The sequence below is a fragment of the Callithrix jacchus genome, chromosome 9 (genome assembly GCF_049354715.1).
Source record: "Callithrix jacchus isolate 240 chromosome 9, calJac240_pri, whole genome shotgun sequence".
Classification (NCBI taxonomy): Eukaryota; Metazoa; Chordata; class Mammalia; order Primates; family Cebidae; genus Callithrix; species Callithrix jacchus.
Window position 1 is genome coordinate 28159981 of NC_133510.1, and position 15365 is coordinate 28175345.

The window sequence follows — 15365 nt, forward strand, 5'->3', positions numbered from 1 at the left end:
CATTTTGATGCTAGATGGCTGTTTTGCCTGTTAGCTGATGCAGATTCTCCATTTAGTTGATGCTTTTTAGCATTTTGTATATTTTTGGAATGGCTGGTACTGGTTGTTCCTTTCTATGTGTAGTGCCTCTTTCAGGAGCTGTTGTAGAGCAGGCCTGGTGGTGACAAAATCTCTGGGTACTTGCTTGTTTGCAAAGGATTTTATTTTTCCTTCACGTATGAAGCTTAGTTTGGCTGGATATGAAATTCTGGGTTGAAAGTTCTTTTCTTTAAGGATGTTAAATATTGGCCCCTACTGTCTTCTGGGTTGTGGAGTTTCTGCCGAAAGACCTGCTCTGCGTCTGATGGGCTTCCCTTTGTGGGTGACCCGACCTTTCTCTCTGGCTGCCCTTAGTATTTTCTTCTTCATTTTAACCCTGGTGAATCTGACAATTATGTGCCTTGGGGTTGCTCTTCTTTTGGAGTGTTTTTGTGGTGTTCTCTGTATTTTCTGGATTTGAGTGTTGGCCTACCTTGCTACGCTGGGGAAATTTTTGTGGATTATATCCTGAAGAATATTTTCCAGCTGGAATTCGTTCTCTTCATCACATTCTGGTACACCTATCAAACGTAGGATAGGTCTCTTCACATAGTCCCACATTTCTTGGAGACTTTGTTCATTCCTTTTTGCACTTTTTTCTCTAATCTTTGTTTCTCGTTTCATTTCATTGAGTTGATCTTCGCCTTCTGATATTCTTTCTTCTGCTTGGTCAATTCAGCTGTTGAAACTTGTGCATGCTTCACGAAGTTCTCGTTTTGTGTTTTTCAGGTCCTTCAATTCATTCATATTCCTCTTTAAATTATACATTATTGTTATCATTTCCTCAAATCTTTTTTTCAAGGTTCTTAGTTTCTTTGCATTGATTTAGAACATGTTCTTTTGGCTCACGGAAGTTTCTCATTACCCATCTTCTGAAGTCTAATTCTGTCATTTCGTCACAGTCATTCTCCATGCAGCTTTGTTCCCTTGCTGGTGAGGAGTATTGGTTCTTTGTAGGAGGCAAGTTATTCTGGGTTTGGGTGTTTTCCTCCTTTTTGGGCTGTTTTCTTTTCATGTTTGTGGATTTATCCACCTGTCATCTGAGTAGTTGCTGACTTTTCTATTGGCTCTCTGAGTGGATGCCCAGATTGTTGATGATGAAGTTTTTCTGTTACTTGATTTTCCTTCTACCAGTGTAGCCCTTCTGCTGTATGACTGCTGAGGTCCACTGCAGGCCCTGCTTCTCTGGGCTACACCTGTAGCAGCTGTGGAACAGTGAGGGATGCTACCAGTTTCTTCTTCTGCTATCTTTGTCCCAGAATGATGCCCGCCAAATGTCAGTCTGATCAGTCCTTTTTGGGGTGACTATTTGGGTATACAGGGATCAGGGAGCTGCTTGAGGAGATGGTCTGTACTTTATAAGAGCTCAAGTGCTCAGCTGTGAGCTCTGTTGTTCATTCAGGGCTGTTAGGCTGCTTCGTTTAAGTCTGCTGCAGCAGAACTCATAAATCCCTTTTTTTTCCTCAGATGCTCTGTCTCAGGTAGTTGGTGCTTTCTTTATGAGTGTCTGTTGCACTGTCCTGCCCAGCTAGGAGGCAGTCTAGTCACTATTTGCTTGCCGAGGCTCTGCCCTGCTGGTGTGGGGTCCTCCCTGTTGCTGCAGGCTCTTCCCTGTGGCCATGGTCTTCTCCCTGCTGCCACAGGCTTTGCCCTGTGGCGGAGTCTCTCTGTTATGGCGGGTTGGCTTGGCAACGGCAGGCTGCGTCAGCAATTGGAGTGTACCTCAGTATGTGTGGATTGCCTCGGTAATGGCAGAAACCCCTCCCCCATAGAGCTGCACTTTCCTGGAGTCCGCTGTGCCCGCAGTGAAACTCTCCACCTGGAGCGTTTTGAATCGCCCTTTTATTTGTCCCTGTGGGGGTGAAACCCACCGAGCCTGCTCACCTGGCTTCCTGCCTCAGAGTGCCTTTTTTTTTTTAAGTTGAACAGTTGGCTTTCTCCCAGGTGTCAGTCACCTGCTGATAGGGCACCAGGATCTGTGTGATTTCCTGTGCAGCAACCCACTGCGCTGGCTCAAATGCCACTTCCCAGGAATCTTCTGGTCTGGCTCACTGTCCAAGTCCCGTTTAATCAGATGGATATGCTAATCTGCCCTCCCAAATCTCAGATTGCCGGTTTAACGGGACACCCGGACCAGTGTGTTTTGTGCAAAGTGTTGCGGAGTGCTGCTGTGCTGTGGCGCCGGTGGAAGCGGCCGCTCCAGCCAAAACAGCTGCGCTGGCATTCCGTGTCTCTCCTACACCTGGGAATTTCCCCGTTCTGTGGGCAACAGAGATCTGTCTGGAAATGTGGCTTTGACTCACCCTCTGCGCATTCACTTAGAGCTGCAATCCTGAGTTGTTCTTACCACGCCATCTTGAATCTTCCTCTCTATTATAAATTTATTAATGATTTTCCCTAACATTTGTTTCTTGTCTAAACTCCAAGCTGGAAATTTCTAGATTCCATAGAATATCACTTGCTATCTTCACTTGAATGACTAGCTAAAAAAACAAAAGCTTTTTATTTTCTTCCTCAAACTTGCTTCTTTTCCAGTGTTCTCCATCTCAGTTAGTGGCCCATTTGTGCAATTGCTTAAGCCAGAAACTGTGGGGTCATTTTCTCTACTCTTTCTGACAACCACCTTACCTCAAGCCTAGATCAGATGCCATTGGAACCATCTTCCAAAACCTCTGAATCCTACCACTTCTTTCCTTCTTAGCTTGCTCTGTCATCTGTTACCTAGATTACTGCACTAGTATGTTAACATTTTTCTGATATTACTCAGGCACGCTTACCCCCGCATCTTATTCTCCACCCAGCAGCCAGAGTTTTAACACATAAACCAGACTGTGTTGAATTATGTTCCACCTGCTTAAAGCCTCTTGACGACTTCTAGATTATTCAGCTTATAGGTAACTATTGAAATAAAAATTCCAAACAGCTGCTGGTTTAACAAGATAGTGAGGTTAATGATGCCTCCACAGGTCAAGAACCCAAGTTACCCTGTCTTATTTTTTATTATGCATAGTATATATTACTTGTCTACATGGTTCAAAGTGACTCGACATCACCACATTTGCTCTCAGGCCAGTGGGAAGTGGAAAAGAGGAGATTATGCCATTTTGGGAATGTCTATATCACGTCTGCTCATAACATATTGGCCAAAAATTAGCTGTGCTACCACACTTAACTGCAAGGGAGTCTTAAAAATGTAATCTCTATTCCATGTAGTCATGTGCAGAGCTGAAAATTAAGGGTTCTATTGTAATAGCAAAAGGACAGAATGGATATTATGTCCTTATGGTAGACTAGGTGTGGTCATACATAGACCCAAGTGTGTTAAGCCTCAACAAAAGGGAAGTTAATTCTCTCTCACATAAGAGTTTTGGGTGAGTCAACTGATTGTTGTCCAGGCTTTTCTCAATGTGGTCATTAGGTTTCCAGGTGATGGTAGCTCTGCCATCTTCAGCATATGGATTTTAAAGCTATCATCCACAGTTCCATTTCCAAAGACAAGAAAGGAGGAATGACACAGAGATGCATGTGTGGATAATTTTTATTGTCTGGTCCTGGAAGTATTCCATATCACTTCCACTCACACTCCACGGGCTGGTTCTCAGTCATGACCACATTGAGCTGCAATGTATGCTGTGAAGTGTTGCCTGGCTAGGTGTCTAGGAGAAGAGGAGAGCAAACATTTGGAACACCTCCCAAGCTTCTTACCTTCTTCATTTTTGAATGAAACCCAAAGCATTTACCATAACTCAAAGCCCTTACAGAGATGATGACATCTCTAAACTTCCTTCACTCTTTCCCTTGCCATTTTTAATCCAGCCTCTACACTCTTTCTCTTTCTTGAACTTACCAACTTTGTTTTCATCCAAGGATCTTTTCCACTGCTATTTATTCTGTCTGGAAGGCTTTTCCCCAGTTTTTAAAATCTCACTTCTTTTCCTCATGAGTTCTCTACCTAAAAGCTATCTCCTCAGATAGATCATCCTTGGGCATCATTTTCACACCCTCTACATCCTTGATCATTTACTGTCACTGTCAAACCTTTTATCATGTTTTATTTTTTTCATAGAAACCATCACCTCTTCATTTGTTCACTTATGGACTGGAGAAAGTAGGTCAGATGATGGTGTTACATGTTTTGTTCATTATTATGTCCCTAATTGCCTAGAAAACTGCCTTGTGTGCATGCAATAAATACTTGTCAAATTTAATTAAGGTAGAAACTCTCTTGGTTATACATAAAACTTAATTTCTTACAACATTCAGTGAGTGAATACCTTTTCACTCTTGCAGATTTTCTTTCTGAAACAACACTTTCCAGATGCCTGATATTTTTACCCTTTATTTGTAGAATAAAGGTAATAATGTCTTTTTCCTAGAATGATCATCAAGATTGTGTGAGATAATGTAAGTAAAATGCTGAGCATAATATGTAACACATGATAAGTGTCACAACAAGTGTTAGCTATGACTACCACCACTGCTTTTGCTGCTGCTGCTTCTGGATTCCTGTAGGAAAACCACTAAAAGTATGAAAAGGGAAAAATCTATTAAGCATTAACGTTTTACTAAAATATAACATATGTTAAATTATATACATAAGTTTAGGAGGAAAAATAAAGGATCTAAAACATACCTACCTGCTATCCTAATGGTAAAGTGAAAAATGGTAAAGGTCTGAATTGCTTTTTATTTATTCAGGTTGTTACTTTATAAGGAAATATCCAGACTCTACACCTCTCCAACACCAGTTTGATTGCAATAATATAATAGTTTGGAATATTGCAGTCATTCTTTTAACATGACTTATTGAAGAGAAAGCAGAACCAAATCCTCCTCGTAACAGTCTGTACTGTGTGCAATGCATTATTTAACACAACAGGGATTTCCACTTGGTTTTAACTTTCAAATTAAGACTGCATTCAACCACAGAGTTGACGAATTATATCTGCTATATGCCAGTTGACAGAACCATTAAGGGTGATATAGTTACACTAGTTAATACAGTATCTTGGTGAATTTTTGTGAAAAGCTGTGATCAAAACATCCCATGTGAGTGGATTCAATCAGGAAATGGCTGCCAAACAGTAAAAGAGCCTGAGAATATTTAGGTAGTAAAAACCTTGAAGAAATTGTTTCATAAATAAAGCATTGGTCTAATTGTCTTCATAGAGATAATTTTAAAAAAAGCTCTTCCTTGAGTCTTCAGTATAAATATTTCATTCTCTAAATATTGCAGAATAATTTCAAAGGCCCAGTATTGGGTTACCAATAGACAGGGTGAGTGATGTGGTCTTTGACTCTCTGATTGTCCACTCTGGGACTGACAGTTTTTCCTTGCTAGCTCTAGCCAAGTAGGGTCAAAGTTCCTATATATGATAGATAAATTATGGGCACAGCACACATCTGCTGGAAAAGTTGCGATTTCTGACAATGATTAAAATGCAATTGGTATGCAATTGCAGTACATGAAAGATAACACTCCTCCACCCTGCTGCTTAACACTCACCACACACAGTTTTCAGTATTCATCTTGTTCCCACCTCTACTCAGTACTCACTACACTGTTAACCCACTGTTATTCTACTTCAAGATGAGTTGCTTACTGGGAATGGTGGACTCTAAATGGATACAGAAATAGAACTGCTGATGGGGAAAGAAGAGAGGTGATGATGTTGGCTTGCTCAGATGGTAACTATTTCAGTGAGGGATGGCACCTATTTTTCCAGTCAGGGCAACCCCTTGTCCTGAAGTTGACGGTCAGTGGGAAAGAGTCAAAGTCTTCCTCTTGCTTTGGGTTTGTTGATGTTCTGGTTCAAAGGGTAGTGTTTGTGCCGCCCAGGATTATATTTCTCAATCCCTATCCATTAATGATGTGATTAGTGGAAAGTCCCTCTGAACTTTGACTTATCTTCTTATCTTTAGTTTACAATACTAATGCCAGTTTTTATCTTTTTGTATGTCCTAGTGGGTGTTTTAATAGGAAGTTAAGAAAAGGTCTGTTATGTATTGCTAATTTGCTGCCCTGTTAACCTGAACATTTGTCTAAGTTATTTGATTTTGTTTATTAAGAAAGATCAATTGAGCAGAATAATTGAATCTCAGACTGGATGGAATCAAAATGACACCCCAAAGGCCAATCTCAAATACTCAGTCTCTTTTACTGTTAGAGATAGAAAAGAAATCAGACATCATCTAGTCCAAATCCTTGCTTTATCTTAGGAATGTGATGGCCAGAGAAGATCAATACTTGCCCAAGGACACAGGTAGTCAGGGGTAAGGAACTGAGTGGCTTCTCCTTATCAGCTGGCTAGTATTATTCTATATCTTTCATTTGTTGTAATTGAATAAAAGCAAAGAGTGGGTAAAAAGTAGGAGAATTATCAAATATTTATTATGGATCAGGCCTGTGTCAGATGTATTAAATATATTCTTAATTTTGATCTTCATCACAACCTACTGAACGTATGTCTTGTTACACACATAACACCAATAAAGGATTTATATTTATTGGAAGTAATGGATGTACTTATTTATTGATTTATTTTTAGAGCTAGGGTCTGGATGTGCCACTCAGATTGAAGAAGTACAGTGGTGCGATCATAACTTACTGCCCCCTTAAACTCCTGGACTCAAGTGATCTTCCAACGGCAACTGTTGGAGTAGCTAGGACTACAGGTGCATGCTACCATGCTCAGTTAAGTTTTATACCTGTTTTTGCAGAGACAGGATCTCATTATGTTACCAGGTTTGTTTCAAACGCCTGGCCTCAAGTAATCCTCCTGCCTTGGCTTCCCAACGTGCTAGATTTAGAGGTGTAAGAGATTTTTATTTTTAATGACCAGATTGTGTTTGTACCTGAGATACCTTCTATTAATACTGAGGTAGCTGGGAAACTGAATTAGTAATTACATAGTGACTTTGTGACATCTATGATGAGTGAAAAAGACTATGGAAAAATTGGAAGGATATTTTGCTAAAAATTAGGAGGTGAAGCTCTGTGAGTTACTCGTATCCTAACTGAACACACACATCTTAACAATCCATCTTCATTCATCCAACTTCCTTATAGGGTGTACTTAGACAAATATTACCATTTTATGAATCTTGGCTTTCTCTTTTCTATGCTTCACATTGGCCACCCACCCAATTTGGTTCAGACAGGGTAAGTAAAATTGGCTAGACTTTTTCTTATATTGTAATCCTCCCTCCTAGAAATCACATCATTCTTTTGATTGGAGTTTTGGTTGTTGTGAAAGCTCTTCAGGTAAAGATTTACAATCTCTAGATTTACCTTCATTATGACTAATCTGATTCATTTTACATAAATGAGACCATCTTTTCCTTTCTAGAGGACAGCCTTCCTTATTTTCTTTCTGAAATTTTAGTAGAAACTGAACTTTATTTACCACTCCCATGTATTTACTACCTAGATTATTGTGAGAATGTAATCAAGTTGTTGGATGAGTTTAAGTCACTTCTGCCTCATTAAACATGGAACTATATCACTAGAAGAGACCTCAGGAGAACATCTTGCCAAAGACGCTTTCTGTCGGTAAGTGAAAGCCTTAGATCAAGAACAACATGAGTGTACCTCTTCTTAATTAAACCCAGAAGCAACACAGAATGATTTCTTTGGAAATTCATTTAATCTGACATTTAAAAATGTAGTGACTGTTCCTTATTTTTAAACACAGTTTTCCTAATTTAACTTTATTTCTTTTTAAAATTTTTTTCCTAATGAGACAGGCAGAGGAAGGAGAGGATTCCAGGTTTGTGGAAGACTGTATGGGCATTGAGGCAGAGGCCAGGTGGATAAATGAAACTTAACCTAAGGATGGCTTGGCTGGATGAATGCTGATTAAAATAAGTGTGATAAGATGAGGTACAGAGTAGCTTTCACATACAATGAGACTGGGCCTGAACTCATGTCTGTGATATAAATATTCCATCCCATCTTAGTCATCCACTAGCAGAGGAAACTAATCGGTCATTATATCCAGAGAAGACCTAGGAGAAGTGAAACGACAGATCTCATAGTGGGTCCTGTTATGAAAAAAGGCTGCCTAGATACCTGCCAAGCAGCCCACATTGTCCCCATGGGGCAACAGTAACACCCTGACCACCTCCAGAATATTCAGAAGAATCTGTATTCTAGAGGTATAGATTGTGAAGGAGAAAGTAGATGTGTCTATGCTCTAGACATCAGGAAGCTACAGGACTCCTTTGGTGAACAAAGATTATTTTTATAATTAAGCATGTGGTCAATGTTCCCCAACTCTAAAGACTCTTAAGGAGTCTTGAGAGGCAATTATCTCCCATGTCTTACTAACTTTAAAATGGCTAGGTGCTTTTGTAACAAATCTTAAAATTACCTTGACAGTCTTTTCGAGTTAGTGAAGGAGAACAAGAAAAATGAGTCTTATTAGGTGTGGAGAGGGATTTGCCTTTCCCTTCTCTCTTTGATCTCTGACCACAGCAGCTCCACAGACCAAGGTTTTCAGTCAGTCACGTATCAACTCTGGTGACGTGACATGCTCACTAGGACATCCAGTTCACCAATATCAGTGAGAACTTCCTTCTATCTGTTCCCTGTTTATTTAAGTGTCACATGTATAGCTTCACTGATAACTGTGTTTTCATTCTAAGACAGATTTCTCCAAAACCTGGCATTAAGTTTATTCTGCAAGCATAGAGACATAAGAAACAAGAAAATAACTTTAAACTTAGTTTACTTTTTGGGGGCTGTATTAGTCAGGGACTTTCAGAATCTCTATTCAAGAACTCTTTTTTTATTTCCCAAAAAAGTCCAGTCTAAGCTGGATGATGTTTATTTAAAAAATTGAAGAAACTGTTGTTGCAGGAAATAATTCCCTTTAAAGTACAAATATCCCAGATGAACCAAGGTGGAAATTTATGCTTGATGTGTAATATAAAGCACTTTTCACTAACTCATATTCTCGGGGGAGGACATCTCTTCAAAGGGAGATCTCTTCAAGTTCATAGACACCATGTAGGGCTTCTGAGCTTTGAATGGTTCTTAAAATGATTTTACTTCTGAGAAAAATTACAGTAATAAACACTCATTGTAAGAGGTTTCTGAAATATAGAAGAAACCTATGCAAGAGAAAATAAAATCCTCTGGCAAATCTTTAATTAGTGAAGATCACTGTTAACATTTTGGTATTGCCTTCCACTATTTTTCTCTGCTCTTTTTTTAGATAGTTAAGATGAAACTATAGTTTAGATACTTAAGATGTAACGGGGATAACATTTTGCAAATATTAAACGAATATCTTTAAGTTTATCTCTTTTCTTTTTCCTTGGATTCTTTCATAATGTAAGGTACATTCATGAGGCTTCTTGCTCCAGGAAGAGAGAGAGCTGGTAGTACCTTAGAAACCACTTTCCTCCTTCTCAGTATATTGCACCGCTCTCTAACCAGGTGCTTAGACCAGAATCTTGGGGGTCAGCCTTGGCCCACTTTCTCCTCATACTCCACATTCATTTAATCAACACATTTTATGGGCTCTACCTTTACAATATATCCAATATATGACTTCCAATCATCTCCACTTATATCATCCTAGACCAAGCCACAGTCATCTCTTGCCTGAACTAATGCAACAACCTCTACCATTTTATTGCTTCATCTCTTGATTCATCTCTTTCTGTTCTGAATGTCTTACTTCCTTCTCTTAATGAAACAACCTCTGCCATTTCTTGCTTCATCTCTTCATTCTCTGCAGTGAATTTCCCACTCAGCACTGAGATGGGTATTTTAAAAGCCATAGAATCTATCACTACTCTGCTCAAGACTTCCAAATGGATCCTATTGTCCTTTGAATAAAATCCTGTGTTTTTTTTTTTTAATTTTTATTGGATTTTAGGTTTTGGGGTACATGAGCAGAGCATGCAAGACAGTTGCATAGGTACGCACATGGCAGTGTGCTTTGCTTTGCTTCTCCCCTTCACCCACATTTGGCATTTCTCCCCAGGCTATCCCTCCCCACCTCCCCCTCCCACTGGCCCTCCCCTTTTCCCCCCAATAGACCCCAGTGTTTAGTACTCCCCTTTGTGTGTCCATGTGTTCTCATTTTTCATCACCCACCTATGAGTGAGAATATGCGGTGTTTCATTTTCTGTTCTTGTGTCAGTTTGCTGAGGATGATGTTCTCCAGATTCATCCATGTCCCTACAAACGACACAAACTCATCATTTCTGATTGCTGCATAATATTCCATGGTGTATATGTGCCACATTTTTCCAATCCAGTCTATCATCAATAGGCATTTGGGTTGATTCCAGGTCTTTGCTATTGTAAACAGTGCTGCAATGAACATTCGTGTACATGTGTCCTTATAGTAGAAGGATTTATAGTCTTTTGGATATATACCCAGTAATGGGATTGCTGGGTCAAATGGAATTTCTATTTCTAAGGCCTTGAGGAATCGCCACACTGTCTTCCACAATGGTTGAGCTAATTTACACTCCCAAAAACCGTGTAAAAGTGTTCCTTTTTCTCCACATCCTCTCCAGCATCTGTTGTCTCCAGATTTTTTAATGATTGCCATTCAAACTGGCGTGAGTTGGTATCTCAATGTGATTTTGATTTGCATCTCCCTGATGACCAGTGACGATGAGCATTTTTTCATATGATTGTTGGCCTCATATATGTCTTCTTTCGTAAAGTGTCTGCTTATATCCTTTGCCCACTTTTGAATGGGCTTGTTTTTTTCCTGTAAATCTGTTTGAGATCTTTGTAAATTCTGGATATCAGCCCTTTGTCAGATGGGTAAACTGCAAAAATTTTTTCCCATTCTGTTGGTTGCCGATCCACTCTAGTGACTGTTTCTTTTGCTGTGCAGAAGCTGCGGAGCTTCATTAGGTCCCACTTGTCTATTTTGGCTTTTGTTGCCAATGCTTTTGGTGTTTTGTTCATGAAGTCCTTGCCTACTCCTATGTCCTGGATAGTTTTGCCTAGATTTCCTTCTAGGGTTTTTATGGTGCCAGGTCTTCTGTTTAAGTCTTTAATCCATCTGGAGTTAATTTTAGTGTAAGGTGTCAGGAAGGGGTCCAGTTTCTGCTTTCTGCACATGGCTAGCCAGTTTTCCCAACACCATTTGTTAAGCAGGGAATCATTTCCCCATTGATGGTTTTTGTCAGGTTTATCAAAGATTGTATAGTTGTAGATACGTTGTGTTGCCTCCGGTGCCTCTGTTTTGTTCCATTGGTATATATCTCTGTTTTGGTACCAGTACCATGCTGTTTTGATTACTGTAGCCTTGTAGTATAGTTTGAAATCCGGTAGTGTGATGCCCCCGCTGTGTTCTTTTTGCTTAGAATTGACTTGGCTATGCGGGCTCTCTTTTGGTTCCATATGAAGTTCATGGTGGTTTTTCCAGTTCTGTGAAGAAAGTCAATGGTAGCTTGATGGGGATAGCATTGATTCTGTAAATTACTTTGGGCAGTATAGCCATTTTCACGATATTAATTCTTCCTAACCATGAACATGGAATGTTTCTCCATCTGTTTGTGTCCTCTCTGATTTCGTTGAGCAGTGGTTTGTAGTTCTCCTTGAAGAGGTCCCTTACGTTCCTTGTGAGTTGTATTCCAAGGTATTTTATTCTTTTTGTAGCAATTGTGAATGGCAGTTCGTTCTTGATTTGGCTTTCTTTAAGTCTATTATTGGTGTAGACGAATGCTTGTGATTTTTGCACATTGATTTTATATCCTGAGACTTTGCTGAAGTTGTTTATCAGTTTCAGGAGTTTTTGGGCTGAGGCGATGGGGTCCTCTAGGTATACTATCATGTCGTCTGCAAATAGAGACAATTTGGCTTCCACCTTTCCTATTTGAATACCCTTTATTTCTTTTTCTTGCCTGATTGCTCTGGCTAGAACTTCCAGTACTATATTGAATAAAAGTGGTGAAAGAGGGCATCCTTATCTAGTGCCGGATTTCAAAGGGAATGCTTCCAGTTTTTGCCCATTCAGTATGATATTGGCTGTTGGTTTGTCGTAAATAGCTTTTATTACTTTGAGATACGTTCCATCGATACCGAGTTTATTGAGGGTTTTTAGCATTAAGGGCTGTTGAATTTTGTCAAATGCCTTCTCTGCGTCGATTGAGATAATCATGTGGTTTTTGTTTTTGGTTCTGTTTATGTGGTGAATTTCGTTGATAGACTTGCGTATGTTGAACCAGCCTTGCATTCCCGGGATGAATTCCACTTGGTCATGATGAATAAATTTTTTGATTTGCTGTTGCAATTGGCTTGCCAATATTTTATTGAAGATTTTTGCATCTATGTTCATCATAGATATTGGCCTGAAGTTTTCTTTTCTTGTTGGGTCTCTGCCGGGTTTTGGTATCAAAATGATGTTGGTCTCGTAAAATGATTTGGGAAGGATTCCCTGTTTTTGGATTGTTTGGAATAGTTTTAGAAGGAATGTTACCAGCTCCTCTTTGCGTGTTTAGTAGAATTCGGCTGTGAACCCGTCTGGACCTGGGCTTTTTTGAGTGGTAGGCTCTTAGTTGCTGCCTCGACTTCTGACCTTGTTATTGGTCTATTCATAGTTTCAGCTTCATCCTGGTTTAGGCTTGGGAGGACACAGGAGTCCAGGAATTTATCCATTTCTTCCAGGTTTACTAGTTTATGTGCATAGAGTTGTTTGTAATATTCTCTGATGATGGTTTGAGTTTCTGTGGAATCTGTGGTGATTTCCCCTTTATCATTTTTTATTGCATCTATTTGGTTGTTCTCTCTTTTCTTTTTAATCAATCTGGCTAGTGGTCTGTCTATTTTGTTGATCTTTTCAAAAAACCAGCTCTTGGATTTATTGATTTTTTGAAGGGTTTTTCGTGTCTCAATCTCCTTCAGCTCAGCTCTGATCTTAGTTATTTCTTGTCTTTTGCTGGGTTTTGAGTTTTTTTGATCTTGCTCCTCTAGCTCTTTCAATTTTGACAATAGGGTTTCAATTTTGGATCTCTCCATTCTCCTCATATGGGCACTTATTGCTATATACTTTCCTCTAGAGACTGCTTTAAATGTGTCCCAGAGATTCTGGCATGTTGTGTCTTCGTTCTCATTGGTTTTGAAGAACTTCTTTATTTCTGTCTTCATTTCATTGTTTACCCAGTCAACATTCAAGAGCCAGTTGTTCAGTTTCCATGAAGCTGTGCGGTTCTGGGTTGGTTTCTATTCTGAGTTCTAACTTGATTGCACTATGGTCTGAGAGGCTGTTTGTTATGATTTCAGTTGTTTTGCATTTGTTGAGCAGTGCTTTACTTCCAATTATGTGGTCAATTTTAGAGTAGGTGTGATGTGGTGCTGAGAAGAATGTGTATTCTGTGGATTTGGGATGGAGAGTTCTGTAAATGTCTATCAGGTTTGCTTGCTCCAGGTCTGAGTTCAAGCCCTGGATATCCTTGTTGATTTTCTGTCTGGTTGATCTGTCTAATATTGACAGTGGAGTATTAAAGTCTCCCACTATTATTGTGTGGGAGTCTAAGTCTCTTTGTAAGTTATTAAGAACTTGCCTTATGTATCTTGGTGCTCCTGCATTGGGTCCATATATGTTCAGGATCGTTAGCTCTTCTTGTTGTATCGATCTTTTTACCATTATGTAATGGCCTTCTTTGTCTCTTTTGATCTTTGTTGCTTTAAAGTCTATTTTATCAGAGATGAGAATTGCAACTCCTGCTGTTTTTTGCTCTCCATTTGCTTGGTAAATCTTCCTCCATCCCTTTATTTTGAGCCTTTTTGTATCCTTGCATGTTAGATGGGTTTCCTGGATACAGCACACTGATGGGTTTTGGATTTTTATCCGGTTTGCCAATCTGTGTCTTGATTGGTGCATTTAGTCCATTTACATTTAGGGTTAATATTTTTATGTGTGAATTTGATACTGCCATTTTGATGCTAAGTGGCTGTTTTGCCTGTTAGTTGTTGTAGATTCTTCATTATGTTGATGCTCTTTAGCATTATTGTGATTTTGGAATGGCTGGTACTGGTTGTTCCTTTCTATGTGTAGTGCCTCTTTCAGGAGCTCTTGTAAAGCAGGCCTGGTGGTGACAAAATCTCTGAGTACTTGCTTGTTTGCAAAGGATTTTATTTTACCTTCACTTCTGAAGCTCAGTTTGGCTGGATATGAAATTCTGGGTTGAAAGTTCTTTTCTTTTAGAATGTTGAATATTGGCTTCCACTCTCTTCTGGCTTGTAGTGTTACTGCTGAGAGACCTGCTGTGAGTCTGATGGGCTTCCCTTTGTGGGTGACCCGACCTTTCTCTCTGGCCGCCCTTAGTATTTTCTCCTTTATTTCAACCTTGTTGAATCTGACGATTATGTGCCTTGGGGTTGCTCTTCTTGCGGAATATCTTTGTGGTGTTCTCTGTATTTCCTGCATTTGAGTGTTGGCCTGTCTTGCTAGGTGGGGTAAATTTTCCTGGATGATGTCCTGAAGAGTATTTTCTAGCTTGGATTCATTTTCTTCATCCCCTTCTGGTACACCTATCAAACATAGGTTAGGTCTCTTCACATAGTCTCACATTTCTTGGAGACTTTGTTCATTCCTTTTTGTGCTTTTTTCTCTAATCTTGGTTTCTCATTTTATTTCATTCAGTTGGTCTTCAACTTCAGATATTCTATCTTCTGCTTGGTCAATTCGGCTATTGAAACTTGTGCATGCTTCGCGAAGTTCTCGTATTCTGTTTTTCAGTTCCTTTAATTCATTCATATTTCTCTATAAGTTATTCCCTCTTGTTATCATTTCCCCATATCTTTTTTCAAGTTTCTTTGCATTGATTTAATACATGTTCTTTTAGCTCACAAAAGTTTCTCATTATCCATCTTCTGAAGTCTAATTCCGTCATTTCGTCACAGTCATTCTCCGTCCAGCTTTGTTCCCTTGCTGGTGAGGAGTTTTGGTCCTTTCTAGGGGGCGAGGTGTTCTGGTTTTGGGTGTTTTCCTTTTTTTTTCGCTGGTTTCTTCCCATCTTTGTGGATTTATCTGCTTGTCGTCTGCGTAGTTGCTGACTTTTCGATTGTGTCTCTGAGTGGACACCCAGATTGTTGATGATGAAGTATTTCTGTTACTTGGTTTTTCTTCTACCAGTCTAGCCCCTTCACTTTATGACTGCTGAGTTCCACTCCAGGCCCTGCTTGTCTGGGGTGCACCTCTAGCAGCTGTGGCACAGTGAGGGATGCTACCAGTTTCTTTTTCTGCTATCTTTGTCCCTGGATGATGCCTGCCAAATGTCAGTCTTTTGGATTTAGAGGGGTCAGGGAG